This window comes from Aphelocoma coerulescens, chromosome 3, assembly GCF_041296385.1.
Source record: "Aphelocoma coerulescens isolate FSJ_1873_10779 chromosome 3, UR_Acoe_1.0, whole genome shotgun sequence".
Classification (NCBI taxonomy): Eukaryota; Metazoa; Chordata; class Aves; order Passeriformes; family Corvidae; genus Aphelocoma; species Aphelocoma coerulescens.
The window spans coordinates 4,846,973-4,869,809 of record NC_091016.1 but is presented as its reverse complement, the minus strand read 5'-3'; the positions used below and the strand labels follow the sequence as shown (position 1 = coordinate 4,869,809).

Genomic DNA, 22,837 nt, shown 5'->3' with positions numbered 1-22,837 from the left:
GCTGGTATCGGGAGGATTTAACACACATGGCTAATATCAGCAAATAGCTTTGAGTACACACCACAACATAATTACTATATATAATTATCATAGCAACACGGAGTGGTTTGGGTTGGAAGGGGTCACGAAACTTATCTCATTTCACCCCCTGCCGTGGTCAGGGACACTTCCCACTGTCCCAGGTTGCTCCAAGCCCTTCCAACCTGGCCTTGGACACTTCCAGGGATGGGGCAGCCACTGCTGCTCTGGGCACCCTGTGCCAGGGCCTCACCGCCCTCACAGGGAAGATTTTTTTTTCTAATATCTAGTCAAAACCTACCCTCTTTCAGTTTGAACCCATTCCCCCTTCTCCTGTCACTACATGCTCTTGTAAATTGCCTTGGCTAATCTTTCCTCAAAGTTCCATTCAGGCCACAATTATTACAATAGCTTTGGGCCAACACTCTGTATTACAAACTGAGTATTAAACCAACCAAACTACCCTGAGACGATGGCATTTAGATAACAATTCCCCCCTCACATTCGAGTCTGCAAAAAGTTAAAAAATCAAAACCCATAATGTTTTAGTAAGGCTGAATGAATCTTTGGGAAAACTTCTCCTTCCTGCTGCCCTGAGGACTTGCCACATCACAGCCTTTCTCTGAGATTAGCACGATTTCTGTACTTTTCTGAGTTGTCCATAGCATATTTTTTGAGGTAAAATACATGTTGCCTTGCAAGATGCTTTGAAGAAACACAAACTTAACTTTTGTCCTGAAATTCTACCAAATTAACAAAACAAATGTACCTTTAGCAGGATAGTCTTACCCACCCTACTCAAATAACTTAATGGGAAGATGAAAATTATTTTATCTATTGAATATTTGCATGGTAGTGATCATCCTAACATTTCAAAGCCATTGATGCTTCTGCAAGGAGTTGTATTGGTAAAGAAAAAAAAAAAAAAAACAAAGCAAATTTATTGAGAGTTTTTGTTAAACCTCTAGTCAAGCGCTTTTTATTCTCAGAAATTCATCAGGGTTTTCTTTAATATTTTATGGTACTCACAACGATAGTGTGATCCTACAATCAGGAAAACTTGTATACTGCTTCCTGTTCTTTTCTCTCACATTCATACCATCTATTTAGTGTGAGGAAAACACCTGCCTTTATTTTTCCCGAGTTTACAAGGCCAATTACTCACGTTTATTTTTTTAAAATCTGTTTCTGCTGTGTGCTTTAGGACCTTAACAGGAGCTGCGTTTGCCTACAGATGTGATGGCAGGTTTTTAATGGAGAAGCGATACTTTCCTTTAAATCACCTAGAACATTTAGGAAAAAGTTAACAGCTCATCAAGCACAAAAGATTTTCTTCAGGTGCAACTCTAATGTTAAATGGAAGTGAAGACTAATTAAGCTTGACCATCTTCAATGCTTAGCTGTTAAAGAGAAAAGGCAGGAGAAACAGAGAGTGGTAAAGTTAAGGTGAGGTGGTTGGGTGAGCTCTTACGTGGTTAGAGCTTGGATTCACAAATGATATGCTTTTCCTGGAAAAGGGACAGTTCTGAGAACAATAATTGAATGGTGTTCTTCTTACTGTCTTGGAATTTAGGAGTTCTAGTTTCCAGTGTTACTTGAGGTGATTGGGTTGGCTCTTCTGTGGGTAGTTTGGCTTTTCTTTTTTTTTTTTTTTCTTCCCTACAGAAAATAGGGGTCTTCTGTTGTTTGCCATTTATTTATTCTAATATTGGTTACTATTAGTTATTTGTTTCTAATGTATAATTGCTGCCTTCTGCCCATGTAATTTCCCCAGTTTTATATGTAGCAATGACTAAACCCTCTCATGTTCCAGAGCGTGTAGAGTATGAGGACAGTTTGTTTCAAGGTAGTGCTTTTCTTTGCTGGGTGTGTTACATTACCTTTAAAATACTCTTGTGTAGTGCCCAGGTTATAGAAATGCCTAAAAACTAACTAAATATTGTAGTTGGGGTAGTTTCTTGGTGGGTGTCTATGTCATCCAGATAGCATTACTTTAGAGTGATATGATGTGGGGGGGATGCTTGGGTTTATTTGTTCAAATTTATTTTTTAAATTGCTGCTACATTATCAAGGAGTAAATATCCTTCTCCTTGGAAAAATGAGGTGATATCTGAATACTTTTAATCTGTTAGAGGGTATTACTGAGTTATGGAGAGATGCTTTATAGACACCTAGGCTATGCATTTTCCTATATCATAGTCTGCATATATTATTTTAGTCTAATCTGTGAAGTTAATGATAGTGTGATGTGGTTTATAAAGTACTTGTGGGAGACCACGTGTTTGATAGACTTAGGAAGTTTGACAGTCTTATTCCTGGTTAAAAGAAGTTGTCTGTATATTCCTTTCAATCTTGCTGTTGTTGTTTCTTATCCCTCTTCCACTTGGGTCTATTCAGGCACCACCCTGTATGCCATAAGGAATTTTTCTTGTAGATGCCTGTCCCTTTTCAGTGGGAAGTAGCAACCTTGTCCATTTTTCCCTCTTTAAAGACTGTTTTTGTCTCTCCTAAGTGAGCTAGTTACCTGTTACTATTTTATTTGATAAAGTGCTTTGTGATTCTTATCATATTTAAATGTTATAAAATTTTAATGATTAAAGATAAGTGAGCCTAAACAGATTTTTTTTTTAAGGCAGCTCTGGAGGAATTTGGGGTTTCTGCATGAAAAGTTATGTACCAGCTACTGCACCTGAGTCTCTCTGCTTCAACATGTGAAATCTGAGAGGGAGACTGCTGCAGAGAAAATATTTTTGTGGTATTAAGATATTGTCCACATCACAGAAATTTATCAGAAAAAATCGTTTATTCAAGCTCTGTGTTTGTGCAGAGGATCTTATCTGTGTAATGTACTATATTTCACTAGAGAGATTTTTGTCAGCAATAATTTGTATATATACATTTAGGCTCTGATGAATATCAGCTAAAATATGAAATTCAAATCTGGAAAGCTGCATTTTGTAATAAATGTTCCCAGGGTTCACTAATCTATCACGGGAAGATCTATGGTGGGAGCTAACACTGAACAGCAGCAGAAGGTGGGGCTACTGAAGAAAGATTTTGGATGGATGGATTTAAAAAAGTGGTGGCTGAAGAGTTTGAGTAGTTTGTTGTGGATTTGGTTTTTTCCTTTGTTTTTTAATTCCATCAGTTTACTTAAGAGATGCAGTTCTGTGGAGTTATAACTGTACAAGCTGCTCAGAATTGTGAATGCATAAACCATTTATTTTTTAAGCCAGTCCTGGCTGCTGCTGAAACACTGAGCTTGCCTTGGAGGGCATCCTTTTGGCACTGTTCTGTAACACTGCCACTTGTCCTTCCAGCCTGGCTTCTTTCTAATGGTTGTTAGCTCCTCATAGGGGCCATTCCAGGGGATTCCTCACTTCACTGCAGTCACTTGGTAGGATTTCAACGTGCCACTGGTGATGAGCCAGCAAAATGGAACCTCTGCTTTGCTTTCCCAGGGAAGTTTTGAATGCTTGTGCCCTTGATGTAAAATTAGTAGCGCTCTTCCCTGCCCATCAGCAGCAAAAGGCTTCACTGGACCCGCACAGGCTCGCAGGGCGGGTGCAAATGTCACCAGGAGATGGACGGGTCACTCCCTGGTTTCACTCCAAATTGGAGCAGAGATTAATGCCGGTGTTACCAGCTCCTAACACAGGTTAGTTAATGGGAGCTAACTGTGAGCTCGCTGAAGCAGCACTAATCTCACTGAAGTGTCTGTCTTTGATCAACTCATTCTCTCTCAGCAGGCCGAAAAATAGCCACAGGACAGGAGTGCTCGGTTTACAATCACGTTAATTTCGCTTTAGGTTTGTCTTTAGCTGTTGGAGATTAATGAATCAAAAGGGTGTTTGAATTTACAACCAGTTCTCTTCTAATCACTTGGCAGTGTTATTTCTGGCTGTTTTCTGCTTTGATTACCTGGGCCGGTCATCTAAAGGACGCTGCTGTTCTGCCGTCTGCTAGTGGGGTGTAGCTTTAAATGTCTGGGAACAAGCAAGATAACAGTGGAGGGTGTTGAGGATTTTTTGCTTTTCCAGGTGTTTCCTAATCTGTGTGTTAGTTGCAATCATGTCCGAATCCACCATTTCCCATTCTTCTTCACTCGTTTTTGCCCATAAATCAGTCTTTTTTTTTATTCCACCAGCATGCATCAGATGTGGGGATAGTAAGTTTGGGATGTTCATTTGTTGGGATGTGTGGATGGGACCTGTGATGCTCAACAGTTAAGCATGAGCAAAGGGTCTGCTTAACAAGGTATAAAGATGATAGCATTTGGATAAGTATCTGGCATAGGGAATTGTAGGTTTCTTCAGTTTCTTGGGCTTTCACTCTTAGGAGGAACCTTGTGTCGTGAAGTGCTTGCATGTCACATGGAGAACCTGGCTATTGTGGTTCTGTAAAGATTTGATTTGAACTCTGGTACCCTCCAAAGATATTATGTGCATAAAATTCCTTACCCTTTCAGTTTTCCTTTAATGTGCTTCCTTTCGGGCAGGAAAATTGAGTGAAAAGTGCGCTTGTAATTTAAGATTACTTCTCTATAAAAAGAACAGTGATCTCTGCTAGCTGCACCTGAAGAAGGAAAAAAACCTTAGGTGGTAGGTATAGGTTCAGAAAGCCTCTTGGGTCAGAAATAGTTGCCAGGAAGGTATTGCCCAAATTTAACAGGATAGGGCTCTTGTAGTTTTTTCTTTAGCATACTACCTTCATTTTGCACGTAATACTTATTTTACAGGAGTACTGAAGAGGTGTTACTTGTTATTGTTGAGAAAGTATTTCCTCTGACCTGAACAGAAGTTTCTAAGATGAGTATCTTTATTAAAAGCTTTACATGGAGAGCAGACAAGTGTATTTTTTTTATTTTCTTGATATAGGAAGAGAACAAAGCTGTTTAATCTTTGCATTTTTCTTTACTCCTCTGATAGGGACCCAAGTCCTTGGACAGCTGATGGTGTGTGACACTGGTACTGTTCCAGTTCCATTATAGTGTGAACGTGGCTGTGAGCCTGTTTTTGAGCATTAAAGCCTGGTGCTAATACCCCTGATGCACCATCTCTTATCATGTTGAGGAGTCTTCTTTGTCATGAATTCATTAGTTTCATGCAGAGATCGTATATAATTCTGATTGCTGCTTGCAGGGAAACTTTAAAGAGGGGAATGGATACTGATAATTACTGAAACACCTCAATTGTATGTGCGAGTGGGGAGAAATTTTCATATCCATTGACCTTGTAGGGAAACCCTCTTGAAGGGTTTTTTTCCCCTCACCTTTTTACATGATGGTGTTATGTTCAACTTCATGCAGAAATGGGAAAAGAGGGCATAAGTAGAGCTCAGCTTCTTTTAGAGGGTTTTGTGATTTTGGCACTTGTATCCAGTCTGGTGCATTGTTCACAGGCTTTCTTTGTTGTAGTCGATTAAGTAAACCATAGATAATTGATAATAATTTATTTTTGAACAGTTTTCTGGTCAGGGAATTTATGTGCAAGGTAAGCATGGAAGTGATGCTTTCTTATAAGTCTTTAAATAAACAAAAATTAACTGAAAAAGAAGAGGAGATGAAGCAAAGGAGAGTCACAAGTAATGGGCTGAAAAATTAGGGAAAAGCAAGAGGAACATTTTAGAACAAAGTCATTACAATTATGTAGTTTATGTGCGTATCCTTTAGGACTTCTTGCCTATCTGTGTGTGTATAGGTGGATATGCACATTCAATTACTTCTGCCTTGATGACTGGCAAACAAGCACAGGGCAAAATCAATGTTGCACACAAATATGCAAGTGTTTCCTGATGGGTTCAAAATTTTAACGTGTGTTATGTATTCTCTTAGCTACAGGTAAAAATTGAGTGAGAGAATAGAAAGCAGGAGACAAACAAGTGAGCAGTGGATTAGATGTGCATGATGTTCACAACAAACTCCTTTTAAATAAGGCAGTCCCAGGTCTGCATCAGGAATACAGTGCCTGGGATGGGTGTTCCAGTGTGTGGGTGAAATGCTGAAATGTTTTGAGCTCCTGAATACAGGGTTCATTCTTGGGTGCATCAACTCTACTAAAATACAAAGGGTTTCTACCTGGTATAAATACAACTTACTCCTGATTTAGGTTTTCTTTACACTGTACAGAAAGAAGAAAAGGGCAGTTGTGGAAATAAGCCCCCAGTCTATGTGAACTCACAAATTCTTACTGGTTATCTAGCAGTCATGCTACCTTTTGTACTTTCATCCACGTGCTTTCTCCTAAATAATGTATATTTGGTCCTTTTTCTATTAACAAATTTTGTTTCAGTCTGAAAGTTTCCCTTTTCCTTTTGCTTGCTGTTTGAAGCAGTGGAGTAAAGGGGAGTTGTTCACAAGGAAGATTGTTGTAAAGATTTAAGATGCACAGGATTATTGTTTTCTGAGATTATTGAAAATTGATTCACTAGGAATTTGTTGCCAGGTAAGTTTTCCATCTTTGAAGCACTCTGTTTTCCCTGGGGAGCCCTTATTTAATTGTTAACTGATTTATCTAGTTAACTAGATATAGTAACTCCTTTCTGGGATGGCTGAGTTCACTCTTCAAGGAGAAGTCTCCAGGTGTTCTTTGCTATTTTGCACAGGAGTATTTAATTATTCCAGATATTTAAGAAATAATGCTAACCTGTGCAAGGTTGCTTTTAATTATGCTCCCATCTGCCAGACTTTGGGACTATTTTACCATAATGTGAAAACAGGGACAAGTAAGATCTTGGAGTCACACTTTAATCTTTGTAATGTGCTGGTTGTTTGCAGACGAGATACAGGAAAGTAAAGCTAAGAATTTATTAATACACAGCTAAAATCATACACATATTGATAAATAAAATAATTCTGGTCACATCAGCATAGCCACAAAAATAGTGTGCCATGTTGACTGCTGAAAACTTGTCAGGGGGAAGAAATGTTCTATCACAACTGTTGGAAAAGTGGAGGGAATAACTGGTTTCGTGTTTGTGAATTTTCCAGGTAGTCCACATCTGTGCAAGTATCCTTTTTGTTAAGCTGCTGGTCCCTTCCCTGATGGATGACCAGTGTGTTCTTAATATTTCTGTGTACTGTTGTATAATGCATGTGGATAATAGCACTGGCTATGCTCTATGCCTAGATAAATGCAATTAATTGCAATGATTCTAGAAAGCAACGAGTTACTGTTAAGATGCACTTTTTGGAATCATCTTCTTAATACTTAAGTAGAAACTTAAGGCTCCTGTAGGGGTTCTTATTTGGTGTATGATCCTTCTATGTGTTTCATATGGTGTGAAGTGGATTCTGCTGTGAGTGAGGAGCATCGTAAGGGAAGGGCTGAGCTCTGAAACTCAGGGCTGAGAGCGTCTAGCAATGAAACTACAGCGATCTTGCTGTGAGAGAATTGTCCTCCATGTGGCATCCATATGAGTGCAACTGAATCTTTGAGTTGTCTGGTTTTGCTTTAGGATTTCCTTCAATGCACACAAATTCTTGAGGCAAAAGTCAGGAAGTAAAATGAATTTTTTGATGCATAAATAAAGCGGTGAGGCATTTAGGTGTTTGTGTGGTATGTGTTCTCCACCCCTAGTTAGTCATGGCTGTGGAAGGACCTACTTGCCAAATACTTGATTCATAGCTATGCTGTGTAAATTGTGTTATCGTGTAATAGTATGAGGCAGAATGTAAATTCTGGGTGAAGGTCTCTCCTAAAGGCTGAGTCTAACGTGGCAACAGATATAGATCTAGAACTGTTACCCTGCAGCTCAGCATTTTGGTGTTTATTTTGACTCAGGTAGAAATCATCTGTATTTTTCACTAGCAAGAGACATGCATAGACTGCCCTACCTCTTTCCTGGGACTGTAGCTTTATAAATTGATTTTTTTTTCCCTTTAAACTACATGTGGATTCATTTCATTTATCCTTTCATGTGCCCCATCAATGAAGCACGTAGGAAGATAAAAGTATTAATTACCTTCAACTACTAAGACTGAGAATAAATAGGTTTTCATATTGCTAGTTTCATACTGTACTATAATTAACAGCATCCAAGAGTGCAGAACTTGAAACAGATTAGAAAAGAAACCTCAGTGCTGTTCAGCTTTTACCTTCAGCCCTGCAGCTTTCCAAAAAGTATACAGTGGATTTTTCAGTCTAGTGGATATTTCTTAGCTGGCAACAGATAAAAGCCTTCAGTTTCCTGGGAGAGAACCAGAGCATAGAAAAAGCTGGTTGCATAGCCACTAGTGGAATCCCTTTAATACTGGCTAGGTGATCTTGAGAATATTTAAAATAACAGTAAGGAGAATCTCATTTCAACAAGGCAGAGTTCATTCTTGATAAAGGGCTTTCCAGAAACTAGTTCTTTGTAACTATAGAAACACTTAAATTTTCTAATCTTTGATGGAGAATGAGAACAGATTTTGCTGAGTTCTCAGTAAATCCCAGAGCTGATAGTGAATGCTTAACACATTGAATGTAGTAGGAAAGAGGCTCTTTGGAACTTGCTTCCAGTAAAACATTCTCTAAATCAGAGTAATATCCTTACGAAGCTGCTTAATAATGAAAAAGGTGGTCAGAGGAATGTAGTGGTGAATGTCCTTGGAGTTGAGAGAAAAAGGCTGAAGCAATGTAAATTAATTTTCTGATTCTTTCGGAAAATTATTATCTCTGTTCACAGCCCCATTTTATAAAATTGGAATCAAACCCAACTGTACTTCTTCTGCACTTAAAGAAGAATACAAAACTGTTGGTAAAACTAAACAGTAGCAGCAACAATACTTACTGCTGTGGAGACAGCTAAAATCTGTATAATACGAGGAAGATGAAAGTCTATTTTAAGTCTGTAACTTTAAAGAGAAGTGTGCAAGTCACTAAGAAAGTGAGCACCCTGCTTAAGTTTGAGCAGAATTTGCTATGGAGCCAAATTCAGGTGGAAGGGCTCCATCCTGAACTAGTTCTTCAATTCTGATAGAAAATTTGTTGCTTTTCCTTTAGCTGTTGTTAAATGGGAAGGACTTCCTTGAAGGTGCTTTTGTTGTAAGGAGATCTTCATTTGGAAGACTCCCTCCTGTAGGTAACATGCTTCAGAATGTTTGTGAAGGAATTTAGGGAGCAAAACAGAGTTAAAAAAATTCCAATGTGTGCTAGGTCATATCACGCTGAAGTAAATAATGAGTGACAAAGCACAAGGTATTCAGAGTGGCTGTTCCTATATAGTATATTCAATGCCAGGCTTTGCATACAGTTTCCTATTCTTCATGTTGCTAATTTTGTAGATCTTGTCACTGAAAAAGGAAGAGCTGGAGAAAATCTGTGTATGCAATCCAACCCGCATAGTTTAATTGCAGCCACCTCAAGCACCTCTGTGAAAGCTGTAGTTTTTACATGGGTAAGGCCCCTGCCATTAGTGAATGCCACTGGTCCAATGCAAAACTTAGTTTGCAAGCAATATTGCTTGAGAGCAATGATTCCTCTCTCCACTACTGCACCAAAGAGAGAATGTAACATGAATGTAGTTTCTTACAATTTCTCAGGGAGCTGCATGGGTAGTCAGATACACAATGATTCTTTTGTTTAAGATGACTTAGCTTTAATAGCGTTATTTAGGAGATATGTGGCTAAATATCCATGCAGGTATTGGAAAACATGGTAGCTGGATTGTAACAAGCCATGGTGACCCCAATAAGCACTTTAAGCCCAGTAACTCAGTGCTGTTAGGGGAAACTTAAGCAGTGGTGCAAAGCCTGAAATTTGAAATTTGTCAGATTATTTTTCACTGATGCAGAAAGAACCTCTCTTTCATGAGAAAGAGACACTTCTATTTTTCAGGTGTACACAGCAGGATTTTTGATATTACTTTTACAGCTGCAAGTTAACTTTAGTTTATTTTTTCTTTTAACTTCTTATTGGGTCAGATAAAAAAATTTCTCCCAGGTTTGATGTGAGATTTCTCCCCATGCTGTAATTTCAATTGTCATTCCATGCTGCTGGCTTAACACTTGTGCTTTTTCAGCTGAATAAGGTATCTTGCAATTGTCATGACTGTTGTGTATTGTTAATTAAATGCCATAAGCACATCTGTCTCTGAGAGAAGGAGGCTACAGTTTCAGTTAATGGTTATTATATAGGGTGAGTATCAAGGAGAGTGTGCTCATCTCTGTTTTCCAGGATCACACAGGTGCAGGGATGTGCCTCTTGCTTGAACTACAGAAACAAAGATTGATATCAACCGAGATGGATAACGCAGCACCCTTAAGTCAGTGCTGACTCTCGGTGAGAGATTGAGGCTGGCACCGCTCTCGGCAGGTGTCTAATATGTGTCTCTCTAAGCCTGTCAGTCCCCCAGACAGTCTCTGAGGTCAGGGGAGACTGTCTCTAGTGCAAGGCAGTGCAGCTGTGCTGCTTCCAGTTCTGCTGCCTGAGATGTGGGTAAGAGAAACCCTAAACTGGTGTCTGCCTGGTGCCTTCTACCATGCTATTTTTTCTCTTGGAAATGCCTTACTTGATACATTGTATGATTTCATTTGTGGACTTTTTCCCTTTCGTTTTTCAGGCTGAGGTAACAGCCCTCTGGAAGAGCTGGAAAATACACAAGTAAGTTTTTCGTTTTTTGGGGGTTTTTTTTCTTCCTCCTCTGCGTCATCTTTTGGAAGACCATGTCATTTGCCACTCTCTGTCTAGAGAGCTCTGACTGACTTCCTAACACTGGAATTTAAATTGTTTAAGATCAGGTGGTGAGTTTTTCAGAATCTTGGAAGAATTTCAAGTCATTTTTCAGGTTTCACTGCAGACAAACTTGAAGCAAAAGTGCTTTCTAACAGTCTTTGTTTTCTGTCAGCATCCATACAAAAGCCTTGAGATTTTGGGTGGGAATCTAGAGAAACATGTATTTCAGATTTTTTTATTAGAATTTGTATAACTAGAGGCAGAAGAATGGCAGAGTCTATTTTTAATTGACCTTAATATCGTGTTTTGGCCAGCATCTGCTCGGTTACATGATTGCAGGTGAGCTGGATTTGTTCTGTACCTTCAGCAGGGCAAGCGAGCACAGAGCTTGCACAGATTAACCCGTGCGGGCACCTGCGCAGCTTTCCATCCAACAGTGTGTAAGAGATTTAGCTTTTACAAAGTGTGTATTAGTTCTTGTCTGAAACTTCCTTCTGGCAGATGTTCTGCTCCCAAAGTACTTTTTTCTGCCCCTCTCGCCCCCCCCCAAATCCCTCCATGGTCTTCATAAAAAGTAATGAACAAAGGATGTGATCGTTGTTTGCGGGGAACTGAATACAATACTTGGCGTCCAGTGTTGATTTTCCTGGGGAAAAATACGAGCTACTACTCCCTCTCCTGGCCTCATAGGGGAAATATGTGGAATTGTCAAAAGGGGGCATTCTTGCTTTTTCAGACAAATGAAAAATAAGTCATAAAATAAGTGTATAGTTAGACTGCCATTTAGGTAGAGTAGAAATTGCTCTAGCTGAAAGTCTTTAGCCAAAGCAAATATAACAGATGGAATATTAAATATCAGAAGTGATTTGCAGACTAATTTAATCCCTTACTTTGTGGACAGAGGTTTTATCTATTTCACCTAAGGTTTACCCAAAGCTTTTGTTAATTGATGAAAATGCCCACTGCAGTTACACATGCACCGTCTGTGTCTAAAAATATATCTCCCCTCCCATTGTCATTTAACTCTCAGAGGGTAATTCTCTGTATCTGTGAAAATACAAATCTGACAAAGTCCTGCATGTCTGTATAAGGATTTTCTACAACTGATTTTGATCTGGTGTGTGTAGAGTTGCCAAGTAGTAGTTGAACAAACTGTGTATTCTTCTAAAAATCTCTTGAAAGGGCAAATCCTTATGTATAACCAATCTGGAGGTAGCTCTGGAAACTGAGAAGGTACTGATGCCCTGGGTAGTCCAAAACTGACTGCAAATAGAAAGTGATTTTGGTTTTAAGCTTCTGTGTTAAGAGATGTCATTAAAGATATTTACTTCTAAGTTTTCCTGAGCATTTATGGATTAAACCTTTTAACAAACAGGTTCAAACTGGTGCTGATAATTCCTGTTTATAACCCAATTTTACTCTGCTCTTAGGTATTTCTAGTGGTTTTATTTGCTCTAATGTTATGGTCCTTATGATTAGGTAGAGTCTTCATGGTAATTAATATGCTGTACCTTTAATATTCTGAATCAACTAGGGTAAAGCAAACATATGACCTGCAATAAAAAAGTCACATCTGAAGATATTTTTTTTTTCCTCTTGCCTAAGGAATCATTTTCTTTGTAATTCAGTTTATCTAGCTAATGCAAATAAAAATTATTTCTGCCCTACGATTATAGAATATTTTAGTCACTGTATTTTTAAAAGATGCTACTTTTCCACCAAGATGCTGTTTTTAGCACCTCAGCATCTAATTTAAGTGTAGTGGAATGTTAGGACTGGGATAAAGATTTTTCTCATGCTAAGAGGTATAATCAGAAAACACCAGCACAACAAGAAGGTTAAAAGCACATAGCTGTAGAGAGGGCCATAAAGTAGTTTCATTTTAAAACAAACAGAAAATTTCAGTGATCTTTCTGTACTGCCCTTTACCTCCTGTAGTCATTTATACTTGAGGGAAGTGGGTGCAAGGCACTACCAGATACTCCTCACTCAGATTTATAAGCAATCACTAAGCTGCAGAGGAACAGGCAGTGTTTACACTGACAGTTTTCTCCTGGTAATGGAAGAAAAGCACTGGTCCCAAGCACTTGATTCTGAGCTCCTCATAGCCCTGCTTAGCCAGGGTGGGAGGTTAATTTGGAGTTAACTGCGCCAAATACTCCCGTTTGTTATGCTTTAAACTGCTAATGTAGACATCCTCTTGCAGGGACCTGGGTATTTGAAAAAGATTAAGTTGAAATGAGCTGGAGGTACAGAACAAAGTGCTGACAGAAAAGCAGTTGCAGGTATAAGGAAGAAATCTAAGTGTAATCTGCACTCATCATCAAATCAAAAATAAAACAAGAGCAAAGAATTAATCCACTATGCACGACAATAAAATAAAAAGGTTAAAAGGTGAACAGAAAATAGGCAAGATGGTCAGTCTGCTCCTTGATTAAGCGACTGAATATGTTTTTTGGGCTTGTGCCTGCAAAGATATTCTTCCCCTACATGTCCTGTGACCAGTGTTAGGATTGCTCTGTGTGTGAGTGTATAACTCTTCAATTTCATCCTGTTTTGTACTACTTTGTACCAAATGCAACTCCTGAGGGTCGACTGCAGTGGGATGTAAAAATGCAGATTGCCATTCTGATTTGGCTGAGATAATGCCCAGGTGTGTGCTTTGAGCATGGTTTTACTCTACGGCACGTTAGTAGGTCTCCTAAGGTAAATGATAGGTTATTACTATGATTTTTTTATTAGGAATCCATTTAGTGTCCTTGTGGAAGACAAAATGCTGTGGTTTTGTTTATTGATGTGTTTGTGCAGGTGTGAGGGAGTGTAAGATATGTAGCTATTAGAAACCCTACAACAACCAAACAAAAATCAACTATAAATGATCTTCATGTGCCGTGAAGTAGAAATCAGGTGGTAGATTACTTGTAAGCTACCCCAAAAAAGTGTTTGTGAGAATAAATGAAAGTATTCTCAAACAAAAGACTTGCTATTGCAAGTCAAACCTGATTTCAAAATGCGGAAGAGGAGGGAAGGAGCTTGCAGTGACTGCAGGGAGGTATCAAGTAAAGAAGGCCACAAGCTATGAGGGTAAAGGGCTGTACAAACAGCCAGGAATAATAATTTGTGTAATAGCATGGGGTAAATTCTTAAACCTGGAGTTCTGCTAGCAATGACAAATTCAAGCAATCAAAGTTATTTTGATAATAGTATTATTACACAATGAAGTATTTTATATTCTTCCTAACATTCTTCAATTTGCTGGGGAAGAAAAACTCAATGAAACAAAACTCCAGCACAAACCTGGTGATCAGGAAAATTATATGAAAGTTCTCTAGTTCACAGCATTAAGAAGGATGTAACAGCAATGGGGTGTTGCATAAATGCAGGGATTGAAATTCCTGAGAGGAACAAACTTGGGTGAACATGAAATAAATAATCAAAGGACTTTCTACTGCACCAGCCTGACCCACTAAAATGGTTCAGTTAGAGGCCAAGCCTGCCCAGCTCATGTTTAAAAAATGAATTTGAGAGAATTTGGTGTTGCACGTGACCAGTCATTTAACTGAGTGCAGAGTGAGGCTGTGTCAGGATGACAATTGTTCTTATGTTATGTCAACACTAGGCTCTGGCTAACTCACAAGAGGGACACAATTCTGATTCCTCTAATAATATTAATGAGTTCTGTATCTGTCCAGCTCTAAAGGAGACTGAATACCCACTACTCCAACGCTTTCCTGTTTTAACTTGAGCCAGTGGTGAACTGGTTAAGGCACTTTTCAGCTTGTGGTAATTTTATTCCAAAAGAAGTGTCAGATCCATTATTCTTATTGCCTCTTAATATGCCTTTGGAATACAAGGGTTAACTTTTCTCAGCAGTGCAATGGACTTCAGTTTAAGGAAGAATCAGCATGAGAGGTTTCAATACTAAATTAGAACTTGATTCTGTACAGAGTTCAAATTTGGTATCAAAAGTGTCAAGATTTGCATGTTAATTTGGCTGTGAATTTCTGCATGGGCGGCTGGACGTCCTTCATTTGAAACCATGGTTCTGTAGACTTTGATTTCATTTAAAGGGGGAGAAAAAAACCAAAATCTTTGAGAGGGTAATCCAGGGAGCCCTGAAACCAGTCTTTGAACTTGTCCCTGCAATGAATGTAGTGCAAAACTTTATGAAGGCAAAACTTTATTAGGAGAACTGATAAATTAAGTGGATTTGTTCTTCAAACTCCCCCACAGAAACTGCTCCATTGATTTCACAAGAAGATGAATGTTAGTGAAAATTTCGTGATCAAGCATCTACTCAAAGGTAAGAGCAAAACTCCAATGGATTCTTGGCATTTGGGAAAATGTGAAGCAAATTCTGGAACTCCTGGCTTAGCTTTGTCTTCAAATATTGTATTAAGAAACCAAGCAGGGGAATGCTTTTGGAGCTAGTGCTGGGTGGGAAGAAACGGTAAGTCTGAGCAAAATGATAAATAATGTGTTGGTCTCTGAGAGGAGAAGGTGTCGTCTTGTTCCTGACACACTGTCAAGATGTTTTACTGATTTGACTCTCTGGGTTGAAGAACACACAACAGTTACTTAGTAAGTGGTTTTATAGGGAATCTCACCCATGTTACAATAAATGGAGCTCAAAGATAACATGTCTTTTATGCTTTTACGCTTTTTGGATGATAACTGTGAAAAATTACCTAGGGAAGGTTAGCAAGCTGTACCTGTGGCCATTTTCTCATGACCCCTGAGTGATAAAGTTTACTATCTTGGATCATGATGTGTTGTCAAATGACAGGTTTACCTGTCTGGCCAACGAAAAGTAATTGAGGAGTGTTATGGTTTTACAATCCAGGTTTCACCATATTTGTAGCTTTTTGAGCTGTTAGACCTGAACAAAATAGGTCAATGTTGACAGAATAAGGTTGGCTCTCACTTTTCTTCAGATTTTGACTTCTTTGTGTGCACCTCATACCTGAAAGCTTCATATAGGAAGCATGTAGTTTTCTGGAGGTATTGCTTTTGTAATTTCACTTACAGCTCGAGTTAGGATTTTTTTGGTGTTATGGTGCAGTATTTTTTTGGTTGCTGTTCTAAAATCTGTATCTGGAATCCCAGATCTGCATGAATTTGAAATGGTAATTTCAGAGGCTCCTGTAAGTGGGGAATTGGGTAATCCCTACCAGCTGGAACTACTTAATAGTAGAAGCTTTGCTGACCTGAGGTTAGCTGTCCACAAGCCATTTCTTTTTGTAGGTATGGGGCCAAGATATGGAGCAGCAAAATTGCTCCTCTTGCTCTATTTCTCACACGCTCCCCTGCAGTAGTGGATTCATCTGTTGCACCCACATTGTGTCCTGAAATATATTAGTAATTGGAAAAAAAACCAAAACAAAAGCCCCTAACCAGATGTGCTTTTATGGTGGCTTGGTTTTTTATTTTTTTAAATACTGTTCAGTCTTGGGAGAGAAGTATCTGTGTAAACAGATCCTTATGGCTGAGATTTTCTGTAGCTGTTCAATACCTGCTGACTCTGGGACTATTTTTAGTCGCTGTATACATTAAACATTACTATTTTTAGGTAGCTACCTCAAGTACTTTCACCTGCATGAAATGTTTTGTCTTGCCACTTGGAGTTTGTCTAAGTCAAATAATAAAAAAGCAAAGTATAAAATCGGGGTGCTTTACATCTGTTACACTTTTCCAGGTAAGCTATATCTAGAAAAAGAAAATGTTAAAGAAAAAAGGCTGTTTTGGCAACAAATGACTTAATTAACTCCTGTGGGGAAAGAGCCTTCATGTGGGTATTATTTGGTATTTGGTGCCACTGGTGATGTCCTGTTTCAGGGACACAACTTGGTAAATAGATTTCACTGTAACCTCAGAACAACAAAAACACTGGAAATCCTGAACTTCTGTGAACTGGAGAAAACAGATCTCTATTTGTGCTACAGTAGTAAGATAGTTCATGACCTAGATATGAAGGGTGGAAAAAACCTTTCCTTTGAGGTGTTGGATGAACTGAAGGACCACAAGATGAAAATGTTTTTCAGGTTAGATGAGGTGTAATGGTGGTAGCACAGCTGAGATGAGACTGGTGCTCAGTGTACATAAAACAGTAGAAAAGGTGTTAAATGAGCTGGAAAAATTAGGAATGATGGTAGCAGTGTGGTGACCAAATGCTCTTCCTTTCCATGAAGTGCCTGAACTCCTTGGTATGGACTCTGTGCACATATGTTAAAGGTAAATGGAGCAATTAGGATATCACAGGAATTATGAACCAAAATTCCAAAGAAAACAAAGTGCTTAAATATATTCAAGGAATGAAAATATTGTTATATTAGCACTGGTCTTCAGCTGACCACATACTAGATTGAAGCAGCTTTGTAAAGGAAAACACTTGTGGGAGAAAAGTATGTAATCAACAAAGTTTAAGCTTATACTTTGTGATTGAATGTTTTAGTGGGAAATAAATGAAAGGTAGATTTTTTTGAAGAAAAATCTTTTGCTGCGTTAGGGAAATACTTTTTTTTTCCTGCTTATGTTTGATATTAAGAAATGGTTTTTACAGGATACTAAGGTACACATTTTCCCAGCCCGCAGTTATCATGGATTTTCTTAAATTAAAAAAATCCCACAACCAAACAACAACAAAAAAATCCCAACTTGAAGCAACTCTGAGGGATTTGCTAGCTTATTATTTTGCCCTGAGGCGGGATCAATTTTACCTGTTATTCAAGACAGAAGTTTGTCTGGCTTCCCTTTAAAGCCATTATAATAAAGACTGAGTCTTTCTGCTTTCCTCTGTTCATGCTTGATTATCTTTACCTGGTATTTTGTCTTATCTGTGTAGAATAAGTAGTGAGTTTTTGCAGCAGCTTTTTGTACAGTGGAAGGCTGCTACAGTGTCCCCTCAAATGGGCTTTGTTACACCAAACAAATTCCCTAAGGGCAGTCAAATATAGCACAAATAGAAAAATATAATGTAGGAAAGATAAGGATGACACTTGAAGCCAAACCCAAATGCCAACTGTAGACACACTCACCCTGTTTGCTTCTCAGATCTTTGCTTCTTGAAGCAAGAGTTTTTCCTTCTAAATATCACCTTGAAGGACAGAAATTGTTTTGTGGCTTTGCAATTCTGCCTCTACAATTAGAGGGTTCAGCTTCTCCACAGTGTGGGGACTTTTTCCCAGTTTGTAGCAAGTGGCTCTTTGCTGTGGCCTGCATTGGACAGGGCACAATCCTACGTGCATTCCACTTCCACATTGTGGAGGGGAGGGACTAGATAAGTTGTTTCACGAGCTACTCTGTCAAATAGCCTGAGAGACACCTTGCCTCCCATAAGACTTCCACATCTGAATCTCATCTATCAAACGAAAGTCTGATATTTTCTAGGATGCCACAATTTGTGGAAATGAATGAGCTTAATTAAGCTCATGGGAAGCTCTCACAAATGGCTAGAGATAAATATCAAATGGGGTCAATACACTGTCATGAGACTTTTGGCTTGTTACTGGATGTTCCCATCCCTTTGGGATGGCCTAGAGGGCAAGGACTTCTGAGAAGATTGGGGTCGGCCATGATTAAAGCTATATTTAGAAACTTTTTTAATTGCATAGACTTCAGGCACATTAGAGCTGGCTGGTTTTTTTTTTTTTTTTTTTTTTTTATGGAACAGTTTTCCGTTAGAAAATGCAGTTTAGTGGAAATTGGAGTGTTCCATAGGACTGTGTCAATCTGATCGTAGCTTTTGACAGAAAGGGAAAATTAACTCAATTTGTCAGTGCTTTAGTAATATGAGTGTGTCATTTGGACAATGTGTGCCTTATTGAACTATTTGACATGTTTCATGTTGGAGCTCAAAGCAGAATTAGAGTAATTGTACTCTTACCAAGATACCAGTTTGCATATATGATAACTATTATCTTCTACACAATAATTTGTTGATGATAAAGTGGAACATGCGGGTAGACGCACAACTTTTACTGAGTGTCACTGCCACAGAATGTCATTTATTATTTTATTCTAATAAAATAAAAATTAGGTTCTAGATTAGATTCTAATAAAAATTAGAAATGCTGGAATTTCTTGGAAAACAGAAGTTGTCCTCAGCTTCTGGAAGAGTTGGCAGAATAAAAAAACCAAATCCTGATGTAAATCAAATCTATTGATGATAAAGATTTTGAGCAGTCCTGTGAGTCTCCAATGGAAGTGTAAAACATTGGAAAGTACTCACTGGCCATAAAGTGTGACCAGCACAGTAAGAAAGAGGTCTGGGAAAAAATACTGTAGGAACACAAATTATATAAAATAATGTGGAAAGCCAGCCTCAGGGAGAACATGGCCTGCAGTTCCTGATGGATGGCTGGAAATCAGGAGCATTGAGACACAGAGGAATAACCATAAGAAAAAGCAGTATGAGTATTCTGGGTGTACCCACACTTTTTTTTGTACAGATAAACACCACCAAGAAATTCCTTTTGAGCAAATTGAGCTCTTGTACTTTGCAAGGGACACGATTAGGCAAGCTGTAAAAGGACATGGGAAAAATGTTCATTGGGGTGATGGGATCAGCTCCTGGATTTCTGTTGCAGCTTGCTGGCTACGACAGTGGGTCGATTGGCAACAAATTCATTTGCACTTCTTCACTGGGGAGAGGAAGGTGTTTGCAGCCTGTCAATTTGGAGCTCACTTTAAAGGCTAGGTGAACTGCTTAAGACTAAAAACCTGAGGACCAGTTCATGATTATAGTGTTAGAAAACAAAAGTGGAAACATGTAACACAAGGTCTGAGGGTATCTTGGGCTAGTCTCTAGTTTTAGCTTGTACCTGGCATTTCCCCTTCGGTGTTTGTTACAACCAGCGAAGGATCTCCTTGCTAGGGCTGTTTCTTGAGAAGAATTTGACATCTAGGTTCGATTCTTGATTGAATTGGGTGCCTGCTTTTGAATTTGCACGGTGGGTTATAATACTGGACGTTTGTGGTCTTGCTTCTAGCAGTTTGGTATAGGGAGTGTGCTGATGTGATATACCAGGGATGGTTTGGATCACAAAAGGATCACAGTGTCTGCACAGGTGAAGTACAGAGAACCCTGCAGAGTGGATGTTTCCACCTTTATCCTTGCAGAAACTCAGCTCCAATTTAGTTCCATATTTTGTAAACTTCCTATTGGAAGTGTTATTTTTAGCACTATGGCATATTTTTGTTTCCCTTTCTCAGCAGCATGACTGTGTTGCATTCATGTCTTGAGCACTTCAGGTAACTTGCCAGCACTGACTAATGCCATCAAGCATAGCTTGTGCCTCCAGAATCCCAACACAGTTTTCCAGTGTCTAGATGACACAGAAGCATACACTGGACCCACAAGTTAAAATTCTTAAGTGGAACTGTTGATGAAGGAAAATTTTTTTCATTACATGAGCATAGAGGAGGGAATTTTCTTTTCTTGGGTTATTTTTCACATTAAAAAAACCACGGGAAAATAATATAATACAACTTAATATATGCTGCTGTGTCCCATCTTGGGGGATGAGTATGTCATTCCATATGCTGTAGCTAAACATAAATGAACTGTTATTAATGATTGCCATAATGTTTTCTAGCAGTTAGCTGGCTGTGATTCTAGGAATTTTTTTCCACTGTGTTTTGAAGGGTTAGGTTATTTAAACTTACTATCAAATAGAATCAGATCAAAGTGAGCTAATTTTTCTTAAACACTAATCATTTTAAGGCTATTGAACTAAATATAGAGTCAGTTCATTAAATCATTAAAACAGCCTGCAATAATGCTCACAAAGTCATTATAGTGCTATTCCCCAGCCAGAGAGGTGGTGTTGCCTTAAGCACAGTTTAATCAAATTAGATGGTGGGTTATGTCCTGGGGTTTCTCCTATTGATATTCATTAAAAATACATGATTTATCACTAATCTCTGTAAGGTATATCCTACTCCTCCAAATGAATTTTGTAAATGTCAGGGGGAAGAAAACAGAATAGTTTATTGTTATAAGAATTTAAGTGCGGTGTGATCACATTTACATTTGTATAATATGTAATTTAGTGATAGATGATAATTTTAATGTGCCTTTAAAATTTTTGTCCTTAGTTAAAAAGTTAACAAAAATGGAAAACCCCCAGGAATAGCCACGTTATATTTTAGTGCTGTATGAGCATATGAATTAACTTTAGGACTAATTATTCTGTAGATCTTCATATAGTTTCTCTTATAGATTGTCTGTAAAAGTTCACTGTTTAATTTCATGTACTCCTTTTGGTACCATTTTCCATTTTTTCCTTTTATTTGGAACACTTCAGCGTAGTAACTCCTCTGTCCTTTCCTCTTCACTCTGTTGATTTTAAGGCTTACCTTGTTTTAAAAGGCAAGGAAACATTGATGAGAAGACCACACACAAACATTCCCCTCTGTGCTGTCACCACTACTCCTTTTAAGTGAAAATTTCTTCATTAATATAATACTTTTTAATCTTGTAACACTCCAAAAATGAGGTAGAATGATTATGTCACGTAACACCCAAACATGCAGCTGGTTAATGGTGCTGTGAGGCTCTACCACACTTTGCACAGGATGAAACACATTTGATTTGTGGTTATTTGGAATCAGCACAGTCTTAATTCTTCAAACTGGAATTTGCCTGAATTATCCCAACTCTGAAGTGCCCTGTGAATTTCCATCATTTTTGTATTGCTGTTACTTGTGAATCTTTGATACCACTGGGAAGCCCAGCTGAATATACCCAGTGATACCTCTTGCTTTGAGAATTTCTTGGTGTTGTGTTGTCACTTCTGTCCAGGGAAGAGCCACATGCTGAACTTGGTTATGGCTCCTGCAGTGCTTTCCCTGGGTCAGGGTTTTAAAAGAATAGATTTAAGATTTCTGGGAGAAATGGATCAGGTTCTCAGTGCCGTGAAAATCCTGTCAAAGCTCAGAGTTCACCGAACACTGCTTAGCTCATGGCTTTGCTATGTGGACACAGATTAGTAGGAAACTATTTACTTTATTGTTGGGTATTAATCATGTTACCACAGAATTGCCCCTTAATTGAGACTGGCCTGAACTAAAACATAAGTTGTTGTAATTACTGAGGTGGTGTTGTAATTGCTGAGAAGTTTATATAACAACACTTGCAGTAGGAACTTCAGATGTGGTTTTAAAACCCTGTCCCGCTTGAATTTGTCAGCAGTGCCAAAAGCCATTGTCAGTTATGCTGAGGTAGATCTGAACAGATTGCTGCTGTCATGGGCTCTGCTGTTGATTTACACTGGCACATCTGAAAGAGGAGCTTGGTTCTATACCTTTTAGAAATTGGAAATGTTCTTCTAGGTGGATAATTACTCTGCTGGACACTTGAATACCAGTGGCTTTGGATTTTCTTGGCTGTGGCTAAATGTAATTGTGATTCTAGACCAGTTGAAGCGTCTCTAGTTGGTGCTGTTGAAGTTCCCCCCTGCTCCCGGTACACTGCACAGGAGCTTGTCTCATGCTAACGTAGGTAGGTTCAAGAACCTAAACCTGCAGAAAAGCTCTTATATTGGCAGCTGAACTCATCCTAAGATGTCTTACTGTGGGATTTGACAATTGCCAGTTCTAGGTGCAGGAGTAGGTCAGGGATGTACAACATTGTGGGGAGAAAGGCAAGGCAGGAGCCGTGCTGAGAGGAGCTGGAAAGGGTATAGAGCTGTACTCTGAGTTAAAGAACAGTAGTGCTTTTGCTCATGATCTTATTTCCAACCATGTGTGGGCTTTTTGTTTGTCTGGGGTTTTTTTCATACTGAAGTTCAGTGAGTTTTCTGGAAATAGAGCTTTCATTCTACACTTTCTAGCTCTCATTTTATAAAGGAAAGCTTGAAAAATCTGTCCTAAACATAATGAGGCTTCAATGACTAAGGCTTGAAGCGCTCAAGAGGTACAGTTCAAGTAGAAAAGATACTCTCTTTTCTTAACTGGCTGCTCTTACCAAGGTTTATAACCAAACCCCTGACATTTTTGGAATGTGAGTTGTGGTTGTTGGATTTTTTTCGGTGTCCTGGGCTGGCTGAGTGGAGTAAAGGGAGCAGCCTCAGAGGTGGCTGAGTGGCACAAAAGCCTTGTCTGGGTGTCGGAGCTGCTCGTGCCGGGTGCAATGTGTGAGATGCTGTCTGCACGCAACCCCAGTG

At 38.8% G+C, this 22,837-nt stretch overlaps 1 protein-coding gene across 3 annotated transcripts in view; it reads left to right on the top strand.

Annotated features, from left to right (window-relative positions):
* Positions 1–1,498: 1,498 nt before the first annotated feature.
* Positions 1,499–22,837, top strand: part of BCL11A (BCL11 transcription factor A) — a 136,797-nt gene continuing 115,458 nt past the window's right edge. For all 3 annotated transcript variants that reach the window (XR_011149610.1, XR_011149612.1, XR_011149611.1), the window contains exons 1-3: positions 1,499–1,618; positions 10,561–10,601; positions 14,907–14,976. The gene's annotated coding sequence lies outside the window, so the exon portion shown is untranslated. The remainder of the gene's footprint in view (positions 1,619–10,560; positions 10,602–14,906; positions 14,977–22,837) is intronic.